Consider the following 15,514-nt stretch of genomic DNA (forward strand, 5'->3'; position numbering starts at 1 on the left):
TGTCATGGGAATAATGTTCAGAATAAGTTGCGCAGTTGGCCTTCAGTTCAGCTACTTTTGTAGCTGGAACACTAAATACAGCATCTTTGAGATAGCCCCACAGCCAGAAGTAATATGGATTAAGATCAGGTGATCTGAATGGCCGGGCTGTAGGGATATTGACAGCTGTTAATTCCAGCATTTTCAAAATGCATCTGCAGCAGCTGCTTCACTGCCTGTTAAAAGTGTGGAAGAGTGTCATCTAGACTCTGTAAGGAACATTTTAAAGTAATAAAAATTAGGCTAAAAACATTCTACTCTGCTCTATCGGCTTAATACCTGCATACATGGTGACTTATACAGGGTGTTACAAAAAGGTACGGCCAAACGTTCAGGAAACATTCCTCACACACAAAGAAAGAAAATGTGTTATGTGGACATGTGTCCGGAAACGCTTACTTTCCATGTTAGAGCTCATTTTATTACTTCTCTTCAAATCACATCAATCATGGGATGGAAACACACAGAAACAGAACGTATCAGCGTGACTTCAAACACTTTGTTACAGGAAATGTTCAAAATGTTCTCCGTTAGCGAGGATACATGCATCCACCCTCCGTCACATGGAATCCCTGATGCGCTGATGCAGCCCTGGAGAATGGCGTATTGTATCACAGCCGTCCACAATACGAGCACGAAGAGTCTCTACATTTGGTACCAGGGTTGCGTAGACAAGAGCTTTCAAATGCCCCCATATATGAAAGTCAAGAGGGTTGAGGTCAGGAGAGCGTGGAGGCCATGGAATTGGTCCGTCTCTACCAATCCATCGGTCACTGAATCTGTTGTTGAGAAGCGTACGAACACTTCGACTGAAATGTGCAGGAGCTCCATCATGTACGAACCACATGTTGTGTCGTACTTGTAAAGGCACATGTTCTAGCAGCACAGGTAGAGTATCCCGTATGAAATCATGATAAGGTGCTCCATTGAGCGTAGGTGGAAGGACATGGGGCCCAATGAAGACACCACCAACAATGCCTGCCCAAACGTTCACAGAAAATCTGTGTTGATGACGTGATTGCTCAATTGCGTGCGGATTCTCGTCAGCCCACGCATGTTGACTGTGAAAATTTACAATTTGATCACGTTGGAATGAAGCCTCATCCGTAAAGAGAACACTTGCACTGAAATGAGGATTGACACATTGTTAGATGAACCATTCCCAGAAGTGTACTCGTGGAGGCCAATCAGCTGCTGATAGTGCCTGCACATACTGTACGTGGTACGGAAACAGCTGGTTCTCCCGTAGCACTCTCCATACAGTGACGTGGTCAACGTTACATTGTACAGCAGCAGCTTCTCTGATGCTGACGTTAGGGTTATCATGAACTGCACGAAGAATTGCCTCGTCCATTGCAGGTGTCCTCCTCGTTCTAAGTCTTCCCTAGTCGCGAGTCATAGGCTAGAATGTTCCGTGCTCCCTAAGACACCGATCAATTGCTTCGGACGTCTTCCTGTCGGGACACCTTCGTTCTGGAAATTTGTCTCGATACAAACGTACCGCGCCACGGCTATTGCCCCGTGTTAATCCATACATCAAATGGGCATCTGCCAACTCCGCATTTGTAAACATTGCACTGACTGCAAAACCACGTTCGTGATGAACCCTAACCTGTTGATGCTACGTACTGATGTGCTTGATGCTAGTAGTGTAGAGCAGTGAGTCGCATGTCAACACAAGCACCGAAGTCAACATTACCTTCCTTCAATTGGGCCAACTGGCGGTGAATCGAGGAAGTACAGCACATACTGACGAAACTAAAATGAGCTCTAACATGCAATTAAGCGTTTCCGGACACATGTCCACATAAAATCTTTTCTTTATTTGTGAGTGAGAAATGTTTCCTGAAAGTTTGGCCGTACCTTTTTGTAACACCCTGTATACATTGAAGTGACAAAAGTCATGGGATACCAATATGCGCAGATGGCGACATTTTCGCGTGCGCAAGATATAGAAGGGCAGTGCATTGGCGGAGCTGTCATTTGTCTCAGGTGATTCATGTGGAAATATTTCCGACGTGATTATGGCCCCACGATGGGACTTAATGGACTGTGGTCGCGAAATAGTAATTGGAGCTAGACACATGGCGAAATTCCATTTCGAAAGTCGTTAGGCAGTTCCATTTCTGAGACCCACAGTGTTAACATACTGCCTAGAATACCAAATTTCAGGCATTAGCACCGACGGCATTCACGTAACGACTGAGAGCAGCAGTGTTTGCATAGAGTTGTCAGTGCTAACAGAAAAGCTACACTGCATGAAATAACTGCAGAAATCAACATGGGACGTCGGACGAACGTATCCGTTAGGATAATGCAGCGAAATGTGGAATTAATGGCAATAGATGACCGACGCGAATGCCTTTGTTGACAGCACGACATCGGCTGCAGTGCCTCTTCTGGACTCCTGACCGTATTAGATGGCCCTGGGCAATGAGACCTGATTTCAGTTGGTAACAGTTGATGGTAGGGTTCGAGAGTGACGCAGACCCCACGAAGTCAAGGACCCAGGTTGTCAACAAGGCACTGAGCAAGCTGATGGTGACTCCTGTTGTGGGATGTGTTTACGTGCAGTGGACTTGTTCCTCTTGTCCAACTGAATCGATTATTGACTGTAAATGGTTATGGTCGGCTACTTGGAGGCCATTTGCAGCCAGTCATGGAGTTCATCTTTTATGGATGACAACGCACCATGTCATCAGTCACAACTGTTCGCAATTGGTTCGAAGAACATTCTGGACAATTCAAACGTATGATTTGGCCAGCCAGATCGCCCAACATGAATCCCATCAAACTTTTATGGGACTAATCGAGAGGTCAGTTCGTGCACAAAACCCTTCACCGGTAATACTTCCGCGGTTATGAACGGCTGTATAGGCAGCACGGCTCAATATTTCTGCAGGGGACTTTCAGTGACTTGTTGAGTCCACGACACGTCGAGTTGCAGCATTACGCCGGGGAAAACGAGGTGCGACGTAACATTGGGAGGTATCCAATGACTTTTGTTACCCCAGTGTAGATATTAGTGTTAATGGTGAAGACAAATACCGTAAATTGCTAAAACTGAAAAACGTCCCATTGCCTGATGGAATCCCAATCAGATTCTATACAGTACTTGCAACTGAGCTAACCCCATTCAAACTTTATTATACCATAGACTTCTCAAACAAAGAAACTGTCCCAAGTTGTTGGAAGAAAGCACTGGTCACACCCGTCTGCAGATAGTTTTGCAGAAGTGATTCACAGTACTATCGTCCCATATCGTACACATCCAAGTATTGTGGAATCTTGGAACATCTTCTGAGCTCAGTTGTATTAACGTATTTCGAACAGAATGATCTCCTTTATGCCAACAAGTACGGATTTAGAAAACAATTGAATTAAAAAAAATTAAAATTCCGGCGCAAAAGTGCGTAGCACACCGCTAGAGGAACCAGACCAATATGGCCCGTCTTCACGTTATCAATCTCGTTTGGAAGGCAAAATACACTGAAAAAACGCAACACTAAAAAACAATTAATATAGAGTGATGAAATTTGGGGAATACATTTGTCTAGGCAACATATTTAAGTGAACTTTGAACATAGCTGCTAAGGTTCAGTGACCGTGTCAGAATTATATTGTAACAAAGAAGCCCTCGGTCACAAATATTGAGTCAAAATTGACCTGGTTTCGACGCTACTATGAGCGTCGTCTTCAGAATTAGACTAACTGTACTAAAACATTAGGTATATAGTACATAAATAAAATTAAAGTTTGTACTGACTCGAAAAGATGCAGTACTTACAAGTCACATATTAAATGATGGCCTCATTCTCAACGAACAGCTGCAGCTGCGAAATAAAAACTTTTTTGACTGTATAAAGCCATTGCTTGATCTTTGATTCAGATTTCCTCATGCAGTTTACTGAAATGTTGTTTTCCTGTCACATCTTTGCTGTTTTATTGTATGTCATAACTAACGTTTTTACGTTACAAAATGTATCTCTATTTAAAGCAGATAAATATGTAACTTCATCCTGTTATTATTAATGCTTACGTTATGCCTGAATCAGCTGCATCACATTTTCATGTGTCTAATTTTGAATGTACAGTAGCCTAGTTGTTTCTGTGGCTACCAGATGGCGCTCGTAGCAACACCATGTTTACTTGCCCACACTTTCTAAAGTGGGCACCTCAGTCTTGTTGCAACCCTTGTCCACAGTACGAGCAGCCCTTAGCGGCTCGCCATCTGACAAGTGCTCATGACGTCGCCTTTCCGGCTGAGATCTTTTTTTAATATGTGTCTTGTAAGTACTGCATCTTTTCGAATCAGTACAAACTTTAATTTTATTAATGTACTATATACCTAATGTTTTAGTACAATTAGTCTAGTAGCGTCGAAACCAGGTCAATTTTGACTCAATATTTGTGACTGAGGGCTTATTTGTTACAATATAATATTTAAGTGAATAACATTGCAAGATCACAGGCTAATGTAAGCGCGAGATAAACCATTGCAAATGTAAAATGATGGTACATCAATAACCGGTGTAAGCGCCAGAATGTTGAATGCAAGTCTGCACACGTGCATGTTTCGTGTTGTACAGGCCCCGGATGTCACTTTGTAGGATGGAATTCCTGCCTGTTGCACTTGGTTGATCAGTTTACGGACGGTTAATGCTGGTTGTGGCTGACGCTGGACTTGTCGTCTGATGATGTCTCGTATGTGTAAGATTGGAGACAGATTTAGCGATCGAGCAGACCGTGGCAGAATTCGACACTCTGCAGATCATGTCTGGTTGCAAGAGCAGTATGGGCGAGGGTTAACCGGTTGGAAAACACTCCCTAGAATCCGTTCATGAATGGCAGCACAACAGGTCGAATCACCAGATCCAGTAGTGCTGGAGGGAACTGACACCATGAATCCTACAGGGCTACCTATAAATTCGCAAGAGTACGAGGGGGTGGAGATCTCTTCTGAACAGCACGTTCCAAGGCATCCCATATATGCGCAATAATGTTCATGTCTGGGGAGTTTGCTAGCCAGTGGAAGTGTTGAAACAGAGAAAAGTGTTCCTGGAGCCACTCTGCAGTAATTCTGGACATGGGGGTGTCTCATTGTCCTGCCGAAATTGCCAAAGTCTGTCGGAAAGCACAATGGACATGAATGGATGTAGATGATCAGACAGGACGCTTACGTACATGTCACCTCTCAGAGTCGTATTTAGACGTATCAGGGGTCCCTTATCAGTCCAACTACACACACCCCACACCATTACAGAGCCTCCACCAACTTGAACCGTCCCCTGCTGACATGCAGGGTCATGGATTCATGAGGTTGCTCCGTACCCGCACGCGTCCATCCGTTCGATATAATTTGAAACGAGACTCGTCCGACCAAGCAACATGTTTCCAGTCATCAACAGTCCAATGTCGGTGTTGATGGACCCAGACTAGGCGGTCATGAAGGGTGCACGAGTGGGCTACGAAAGCCCATATCGATTATGTTTCGTTGAATGTTTCGCACTGTGACACGTGATGATGGTCCAGCATTGAATGAAATCTGTAGCAATTTGCGGAAGGGTTGCAAGTCTGTCACGTTGAAAGATTCTCTTCAGGCGTCGTTGCGTTCTTGCGGTATCTTTTTCCGGCCTCAGCGATGTCGGAGATTTGATGTTTTACCAGATTTGTGATATTCACGGTACACTAGTGAAAGATTCGATGGAACGCGTATTTTATAAACTACTTGTTTGGGGCCAAATCACATTTCCTTAAGATCCATCCAATAACTCTCAGCCCGGCAACTGCTGTTCCTATAACTGATTTTTCAAGGTAATTCCACTGTAGGTCACAGCGAACGGTCATTCTTAGATATTTTACGGTTGCTACTGTTCCAGTAATTTATGCAAATCATGCAATAGAACAACAAAGGCTCTCTCTATTTATGCGCAATGCGATACGTTGTTTTACATTGAGGGACAGCTGTCAGTCCTTGCATCAGTCGGCGATGCGCTGCAGCTCTTCCTACATTTCGCTTCAGTTTTCTGGCCGTGTAACTTTCCTACAACACAAAAGAACTTTACATTTTCAAAAATTCTTGCAAAGAAACGATGCAACTTTTTCCTTCGAACCTTATACTGTTAATAAAGTATCTCTGGAAATTTGTTTTATACTTTGCAAACAGTTGATATGTGCCTCTCGAGCCACACAACAAACGCCGAGACGATTATCATACTCTTCCCAAACCTCGTGCAACATTTCACTGTGTTGTGTTGTGCAGCTATGGCAATCCTTGCCATAGCTACAGCACGGATTGTGGCAGGAGTGGAAGGAACTTTTCGTCTTCCACACAACGCAATAAAAGAATCACAGCACATGATGGTGATAGCCACTTGCTTCACGTGTCATCATCAGCAACTGCACAGCAGAGTCATTACCCAGGAAGATGTTGTTCATGTGTTCCTCTGCAGCCAGATGAAAGTGGTCCACCATTTTGTTACAAGATGAAATTGTTGGTGTTTTGTTGCACAGTTGAGACAGAAGCCACAAAGACAGCATGTCAAGGTAGCAAGTGCATGTGACGGTTTTCTCCACGAGAAAGAACGGATCGTAAGTCTTCTCCCTCGACACTGCACGGAACATATTGACCTTTGGCGAATCACGATCATTTCGAAGGAGAAATACGGGTTTTTTGTTGCCCAAAGTGCCGATGAAATTTACCATTAGTGTGAAACGTTGCGTCCTCACTAAAAATTAATGTCTTTGACGCGTCGTTGATATTGTCCAATTTCTTCAACATCTCTGTGCAGAATTCAGGTCCTGGAGTGAGTTCCTCAACCAACTGTAATCTGTACAGTTTCATGTGCAAGCATTTACGCAGGATTTTGGAAGGTCGTTTGCGGAAGCTGAAGTTTACGACTTGCTCGATGTCTTGACGTTTATTGACTTCATTGGAACGCTGCTCGAATCCATCAACATTTTGCTTCGACGCAGGAGGTCGATCAGGACTATTGCCATTGCAAACTGTTTGCACCTGTCATAAACGGAGACTGCTGGGTGGCACTGACGAAAGTGTGAGTGAAATGCTCGTGAACAGCAGTTACGGACTCCCTCTCTTGCTTAATGAAGTACACGGCAGGGCTGTTGTTGTGTAGTTGCCATTTTCTGCACTAGCACACTCTGGTGGCGGCAGCCTGCAATAAAAGAATTATACCCGTACGTAAGAAAACTGCTGAAGATTATTAACGGGTTAAAATATGACCGGAGTAAATTACACTGTTGTCTGAATTTTTGCAAGTCTAAAGTTCTTTTGCATTCATCCTTTACAGCAGCATCATGTGCGAACAGCTTCACGGAGCTTCCGACATTGTCCAGTAATTACACTAACAGCATTATCTTTGAGTATTCACGAAGTGACATTTACAATTGTCTGTTTCGTCCCGTCGATTCAAGTCAAAACTCTGCATACAGATTAATTCACATATGTTTGAACACGGAACTTCGTTAATTTTAAAATCTTTAGGAGAGACATTGCAAGATCAGAAGTAGGTCTACTGTATTTTCATTTATAAACAAGTAGTTCACATTTTTACATAGTTATTTTGATATCTCAGCCCTATTTATAGTAGAACTCTTGTCACTGAGACAGTTAATAGAGCCATTCATACACACAAATGAAGAAAGGAATGTTTTCATGGCGAATTGTAGATTTGGAGGACATCTATGTTTGTAGACGTAGCGCAAGAGGATCCTTTTTTGCACCACACCCAGGCATAATGCAGGTAGATCCACCTCTGAACCCTAACCAGGACCTAATCTGAACTGTGGGGGCCTGTCCCGTGATAAACAAAACACACACACACACACACACCGAAAAATAGCGCAACCGGGCTAGGTGTTAACAATTGAATTGCATCTACAAGCCGATGTATAATGCGTGACCCTTCGACCATAGATACTAATAGACTGGGCAAGCAGTGCAGCGGCTATACATCTGGCGTGGTTGCAACATAGAATCACGTGACTGTTGGCAGAACGTCGGCAGGAGTTAAAGGCAGCATTCTGATTCCTGATTTCACTTCCAGTATTTCTCAGTGGATTTCCTGCTAACGTCACCACATTAAATGTAGCTTATGTAAACACAGCTAGAAGTGATAAATTATTGCGTAACCACTGTACAAATTTAGTTTTACAGCCATTACTTCACAATGAACTTTGTGGACTGCTGAAACACTTTCGATGTTCGGCAATATATTCGCCGCGAATATTTCAGTGTTACCAATTATGAGATGCATTCTCTACTGACAACACGCGTTATGCACTGCATAAAATGTAAATATTGCGTGTGTGTGTTTTAGTGCCTTGGTTGTAGAAAGTGTTATAGACTTCATAAATCGGCATAAACAACGAAACCTGCAACGTAAACACACGTGTTCACATCGAATGTAACGAACTCAGTTGTGTCGTTCACCCACAAAACGTAAAGCAGTTTCATTTGAAAGCTCTTTTTTGGTTTAAACAGTTTGTTTCGTAGATGTATCAAATAAGATATCTACAAAATCAGTACCTACTTACATGAATACTTGTTCCACAGATCATGAGTACGATACTTCACAATGATGTGTCAGTTTAATGAAAGGTAGACCTATCACTACATGACAGTTCTTCCAATCACTTATTTATACCTAAAAAATCGTCTACTGAGTAGGAGCTGTCATTCATAGATTCTTTTAGTTTGATTTTAAATGCTGGTTGGCTATCTGTCAGGCTTTTAATGCTTTTTGGTAAATGATCAAAGATTTTTGTAGCAGCATATTATTTATCCCATACATTACAGCTTATTATCTGGAAACTAACATAGGCCATACAACTACCTTTTTGCAAATGGTATTCAGTATTTGTTTCTGATATTCGTATGTTTTGTAACTGGGAAGTATAAAATAAAACTAAACCCTGATGAGAAATCAAACCCCTAACTTGTTTTTGCAAATTGTTCTTTAAAATAATACCAGCATAATTCACCCCTTTTTGTACCAAAGTCAGATTTAATCCAGGATAGTAAAAATCATCCTTTCTTCTTGTGTAGTAGCAATGCACATTGCCATTGCTTTTGGAGTGGGAAGGGTTATTGGTAATAAATATATATATATATATATATATATATATATCTCACACACCCACACACACACAATATGTATATATAGGTGTGTATGTGCGGATGGATATGTGTGTGTGTGTGTGTGTGTGTGTGTGTGTGTGTGTGTGTGTGTGTGTGTATACCTGTCCTTTTTTCCCCCCTAAGGTAAGTCTTTCCGCTCCTGGGATTGGAATGACTCCTTACCCTCTCCCTTAAAACCCACATCCTTTCGTCTTTTCCTCTCTTTCCCTCTTTCGTGACGAAGCAACCGTTGGTTGCGAAAGCTTGAATTTTGTGTGTATGTTTGTGTTTCTTTGTGTGTCTATCGACATGCCAGCGCTTTCGTTTGGTAAGTCACATCATCTCGAAGTGCTTCGAACAGATGCGTGTGTGCGCAGTAGGTTTGAAATCTTTTCGTTTCACTGCCTGTATCCACATCTGCCTGCGCCCTTCATCCTTTGGAAACCTATACGAAAGAGAAAAAGCAGCTTTGTAGCTTACCATTTCAAGAAATATATACGATTGCAACGTGCGCCTGGAAACACACACAGCACTTCAAACCGCCAATTTACGTAACTGTGGCGTTCTGGGTAAGGATATGATACACACAATAGTTTATCAGTATTCAAGAAATGCCGCTAAATTATACTAATAATACTTACACGTGAAATTTAATGTTACTTCCCTTCACAAAACGCTCGGTACAACCATAAGCACAACAGGATACCACCATTGTTTTGCCAATAGTCACGTGGTATAGCAGTAGAGATGTTGGTGCCACGAAATATACGTCATGACCAGTCTACCAATATCTATGGTCGAAGGCGTGACCAGAAGTGACGTCATGATCACCTCAACAGAAGTGTCGCCATCTTTGATCTTTACAATATATAGAAGCTCTGAAAGCAAGTCTCTCTCTAAGATAGTGGATGTCTTGCATGTTGGAAAGGTACACCGTGAAAGTGGTTCTAATCATGAATCAAATTTTATACGCCAAACCGTTTTTTACACTGTACTTGTAGCCTGTTCCGAAAGGAAACACCCCTGCATTCATCTCCTGTTTCAGTGTTGTCAAATTGTTCAAATGGCTCTGAGCACTATGCGACTTAACTTCTGAGGTCGTCAGTCGCCTAGAACTTGGAACTAATTAAACCTAACTAACCAAAAAGGACATCACACACATCCATGCCCGAGGCAGGATTCGAACCTGCGACCGTAGCGGTCGCTCGGTTCCAGACTGTAGCGCCTAGAACCGCACGGTCACTCCGGCCGGCTCAGTGTTGTCGTCCAGTTCAGTGCATGATGTGTCAGACATTGGGTTAGCTCGCTCTAAATATAGAACATGTGAAGCAAGGCTGACACAGGTACGAACACCAGTAAGATCGCTTAAGTGACTAATGAAAGCAACCAGCTGACTGCGAGATATTAAATCTGCCCAGTTGCCTCCTAAAGGGAATGAACTAACTTCGCGTCCCTAACGCATTGGTGTTTGCAATGCTGGCCCATCTTACCACACTTGTAGCACATGAATACAGAATGTGGCGGCTACTGCGACAGGAGATTCTGAGTTCAGCTCCCTCTTTACTCAATGCTGAGGTGGAGACATCCTTCTATACTACAGCAAGAATCAGTTCATCGGTCGACTTCATTTTTCCATCTCCCAGTGCCAAGTCATTACCCTATCATAGCTTAGCAGCAAGTGTTCTTAATTATCTGAAACTTGGCTGTTTCTGCCAGAGCACGAATCTCGCCGGCCAATGGTGGCAGACATTCTGAGTTCCATCCAGTGCGAATTAGTAATAAGTTTAAATCAATGGTACGCTTGCAGCTTTCGTTATTATTAACCAACAGTATTTTGGCGTGACGAGCAAGCCAGGGGATTTCTCCCACTCCACGATACGAATATGAAGCTGATAAATAGGAGAGCTTAATATACTGTCACGCATGAAAAAGTGTCCGCTCTACGGAAAATAACACTATGAACCAACAGAAATGCTTTAATAAAATATTATCGGGTTTCAAGCCGCGTCAAGTGGTTAACTGGCCACGAGCTTTTGGCAGTGATCTCCTCTACCATTGTCAAGTGGTTGACTGTCGTGTGAATGCCGCTGCCGTGCTTATATGACAGTGACGTCATTGGTGCCGAGTCCCACCAACACCGACTCAAAGGAAGGCCTCGGTGCTTGTTCGTGACGCCACGTCAGCTAGGCACGGCGAACGCCAGGTCTGTTGCAGGCATACTCACAATCGTGGTGTCTCCCTCTCTGACACAGGAAAATGTGAAACTATTGGCGGTAGTTGACCAACACACATTGTTCTGAGAGATTTCTGCAATCAATTAATTGTGCAGTTCATTACACTTCTTAGCAAATAGTGTACTCCTGAACTTAAATTTCCACCTGTTTTAAGGATTGACATACAAAAACAACTTCATGGTCCAGCAGCAACAGAATTCGTGCTTCTTTACCTTGTTTGTAAATCTGAGGAAGTTACTGGGTTGCTTTTACAAGAAACTGTGAACATAATGGTGCTCTTCTTTCGGTATCTTGGTTGACTATGGGGTGAGGAGCACTGAATGTTAATGAAATATCTTGCGATTGTACACGTTGGGGGAGGGGGTGGGGGACAGAAGAAGAGGCAAAAGAGAGATACTTGTTTTATCAAATAAAATTTTTTTATCTTATAAAGTTTCTCCGTTCAGTTGCAAGAGGGACATATTTATCTTTTCTAATGTGCATTTTTAAAAAATTTTAAGCTCAACAGTATTTTCGGTGTATGAAGCTATTTTGTTTCCTGTTTAGAATTCCTTTCGTTGAAAACGACTGTAATCTAATGACTGGCAACAGCTGGACATTTACACATGTAAATTAGTTCACATTTACAGTGACGATTTATCTTTTCTAATGTGCACTTTTAAAAAGTTTAAGCTCATCAGCATTTTCGATGTATGAAGCTATTTTGTTTCCTGTTTAGAATTACTTTCGTTGAAAACGACTGTAATCTAATGACTGGCAACAGTTGGACATTTACACATGTAAATTAGTTCACATTTCCAGTGACGATGCTAAACGAAAATAAATAAATAAATAAAAGAAACGAGTTAATTGTAAGGGGGTTGGGGTAAGTTTCGATAACAAAATGGATCAAGTAAATATAGTTACTTGAATGTAAAATTTCCGAAGCTTGCAATGGGGCAAAGCATCTTCTCATATTGATTTACGTTTGTTTCGACAGGATTCAGTAATACAGAACTATGATCTTCATTTGTAGCTTTATGATAGTAAGAAAATCTTTCATCTAAATAAAACTGCAGAATCCAAAACAATACCAAACATTTTGTCCAAAAATAAGAGATTTATAGCGATAAGCACGTCCAGGAGTTTCTGCCTGCAACAGACCTGGCGTTCGCCGTGCCTAGCTGACGTGACGTCACTAACAAGCACCGAGGCCTTCCTCTGAGTCTGTGTTGGTCTCACACCATATAGGGCAATGTTGCGATGGCGTGACCGTCGTGCCCGCTTCAACTTCTTAATCACAGGATCCCAGGCAAAACTCAGCTGCAATCCACCCTCTTTATTGAGTACTACGCTATCCCAGACCGCGTTGGTTCGTTTAATAATAGAAGTATCCTTGAATACAATTCGGTATCTCTTTTCCAGTGCATGCTTCGCCACAATTGATTTTTCGGGATGCATAGACGGAAACACCTTTCGTGTTCCCTGCGGCGCTGTTCAATAGTACAGACACTCTGACCTGCATAAAATTGCCCACACGCTCCCGGTATTTTGTGTATTCCAAGTGTTCTGAGGCCTGTATCGTCTTTCGCAGGCCTCAATAGCAGCCGGGTCTTTGCTGGAGGCCTGAAGACTGTAAGGATTTTATGTTTCCTCAGGAGCCGGCTATCCTTCCCTGTTATTGAGCCACAAAGCGATAAAAATGCAATCTTCTTCGTGTCTTCTTCGGAGGCCTTCTGCTTTCGCGGCTTACATGAAACTGCCTGCAACATTTGTCTGTTGTAACTGGTTTCCTTGAAAACGTAGCGTAAGTGGCTCAGTTCCCTTTGCAGGTTTTCGGCGTCTGAGGCGGTTTCAGATCGATGTACCAAGGTCCTCAGAGCAGACCGTTCCTGTACTGGGTTGTGGCAGCTGGTGAAGTACCGATCCATATGGCTGGGCTTGCGATAAACGCTGTGACCGAGGCACCTATTGGATTTACAGCGCACAAGGATGTCCAGGAACGGCTATGAACCGCCCTTCTCTACTTCCATCGTGAACTTTAGGTGGTCTTGGATGTTGCTGATGTGTTCCAGGACCTCTTACAGCTTTTCATGTCCATGAGGCCATACGACGAAGGCATCGTCGACGTAGCGACAAAAATAAGTAGGCTTTGCAGGGGATGTGTCCCAGGCAATGTCCTCAAAATGCTCCATAAACCGGTTGGCTACAACTGGGGCTAATGGGCTCCCCATCACGATGCTGTCCGTCTGGTTGAAATATTCTCCACCATGTAAAAAGTACGACGATGTCAGAGCGTATTTAAGTAAATCAAGGTTGGTTTCGTCAAAGACCTGGGACTATAGAGTCTGTGATGGGCACACATGTGAATAGGGGCACCACATCAAAACTGACCATAATATTCCCTTCACCGAGGTGTAGACGATTAATTCGATTGATGAAGTTCGTCGTATTTTTATATGATGTTCACAATGTCCAACGTGCGTCAAGAGGAAGCTGGCCAAATGTTTTGCAAATATACAGGTCGGCGAACCGATGGTGTTCACTACAGACCTTAAAGGTTTATCCTTCTACACACCTCTGGCAGACTGTAGAACGTGGATAGCCTGGGTGCCTGAGGGAGGAGGTTTCTAATAACTCTTCCAACGACGACCGTTTGAGTACAGCCCAGGATCCTGTGATTAGTGAATCAAAGCGAGTATGGCGGTCGCGCCATCAAAACATTGCCATATATGGTGCGGGGCTAGGCGCTAATGACGACACTGACGGCGGCTCGGCTATATAAGCGCGGCAGCGGCAATCACACGACTTGACAATGCCAAAGGAGATCTCTGCCAAAAGCTCGTGGGCAGTTAACCACTTGACTTGGCTTGAAACCTGCGAATATTTTATTAATGGACATCACCTCAAGAGCATGCATTTGCACAACGGAAATGCTTGTTTCAAAAATTTAAACGGAACGTCATCCCATAGTGTGGCCGCTGAACCATGGTTCTCACACTGACCTCTGGAAAGCGATATCTATCTAGATTATTTTCTGTCTAAAAGGATTCTTCGAACAATGTTGTTTTTCCAGAGGTTAGCCATCCTTATAAACCACCTAGACTACAGGGGATGGGGGATGTGAGTGCTGTGTCGGCTACCTGAGGTTGAAACTCAGTCCAGGACTAACAAGCTTACAACCTTGCTTGTTCCCTTTTAAGAAACCTATCTTTTGTCAATCAGTTCGAAGAGTTTCAACTCTGCAGGACTCTCACAATAATAAAAGAGAAATGAAAAGAAGGCAACAAACAGGACAGTCACTGGTGGACGAGATCTTGTCCACTGCACTACAGAACTGTTTGTGATCGTGTTTCCAAGTTACTGCTATGTTAGTGACAATTTGTGAACAGTGACCAAGAGAGCCACGGAAATGAAAACACCGCAACGCATCACAACGAGACTGCCACGCCATAAGAACGAAGATGATCACAATATTTACGAAAAGACTATGTAACATCAGTATGACCTAATTGTAAAGTTGTTTTTGTAATACCATTTAGCCTGAAGATAAGGTTTAACCCTCGAAACATGTCGCTAAATATATAAGTAATACAATAGTTGACAAACAACTGATAGCGGTAATTTAAAAAATCTTTACATATTTCTTGAGACAGTCACGGTTGAAAAATAGTCAAAATGGCTTCAAAATCTTTTAAATTGCGCCGAATTATTTTCTTGGCGTATTGTTTGGGACTGTGGGTGGTCCATTCTCGGAAGTGTTGCCAGAGTGGGGTCGTGGTTCGATGATAAATCATTTATAATGACCGGTTGAGGGTAAGTTCCGAATCCTTTGGTGATAACAATATCTAATACATCTGGGTGTTGGTGGCTAGGAGATGGACTATGATCTGGTTCGAGTTGTCCCCAAATCATCAAGTCTAATGCCTGTTCTAGGCGATGAAGTTCCAGCCTCTCGTGTTGGTAAATCCCATTGTCCACGCCCGACCTACTACTTGTACTGTCACACAGTAACTGACTAGCAAGTCGCAATGCACTCAAGGAGCACACAAGCACAGTGTAGTACCTAGCAACTGCACGAGCTGAATGCCTCAAACAATAATCGGTGTCGAAACTTTTCAAA

This window comes from Schistocerca americana, chromosome 2 (genome assembly GCF_021461395.2).
Source record: "Schistocerca americana isolate TAMUIC-IGC-003095 chromosome 2, iqSchAmer2.1, whole genome shotgun sequence".
In the NCBI taxonomy this organism is placed as follows: Eukaryota; Metazoa; Arthropoda; class Insecta; order Orthoptera; family Acrididae; genus Schistocerca; species Schistocerca americana.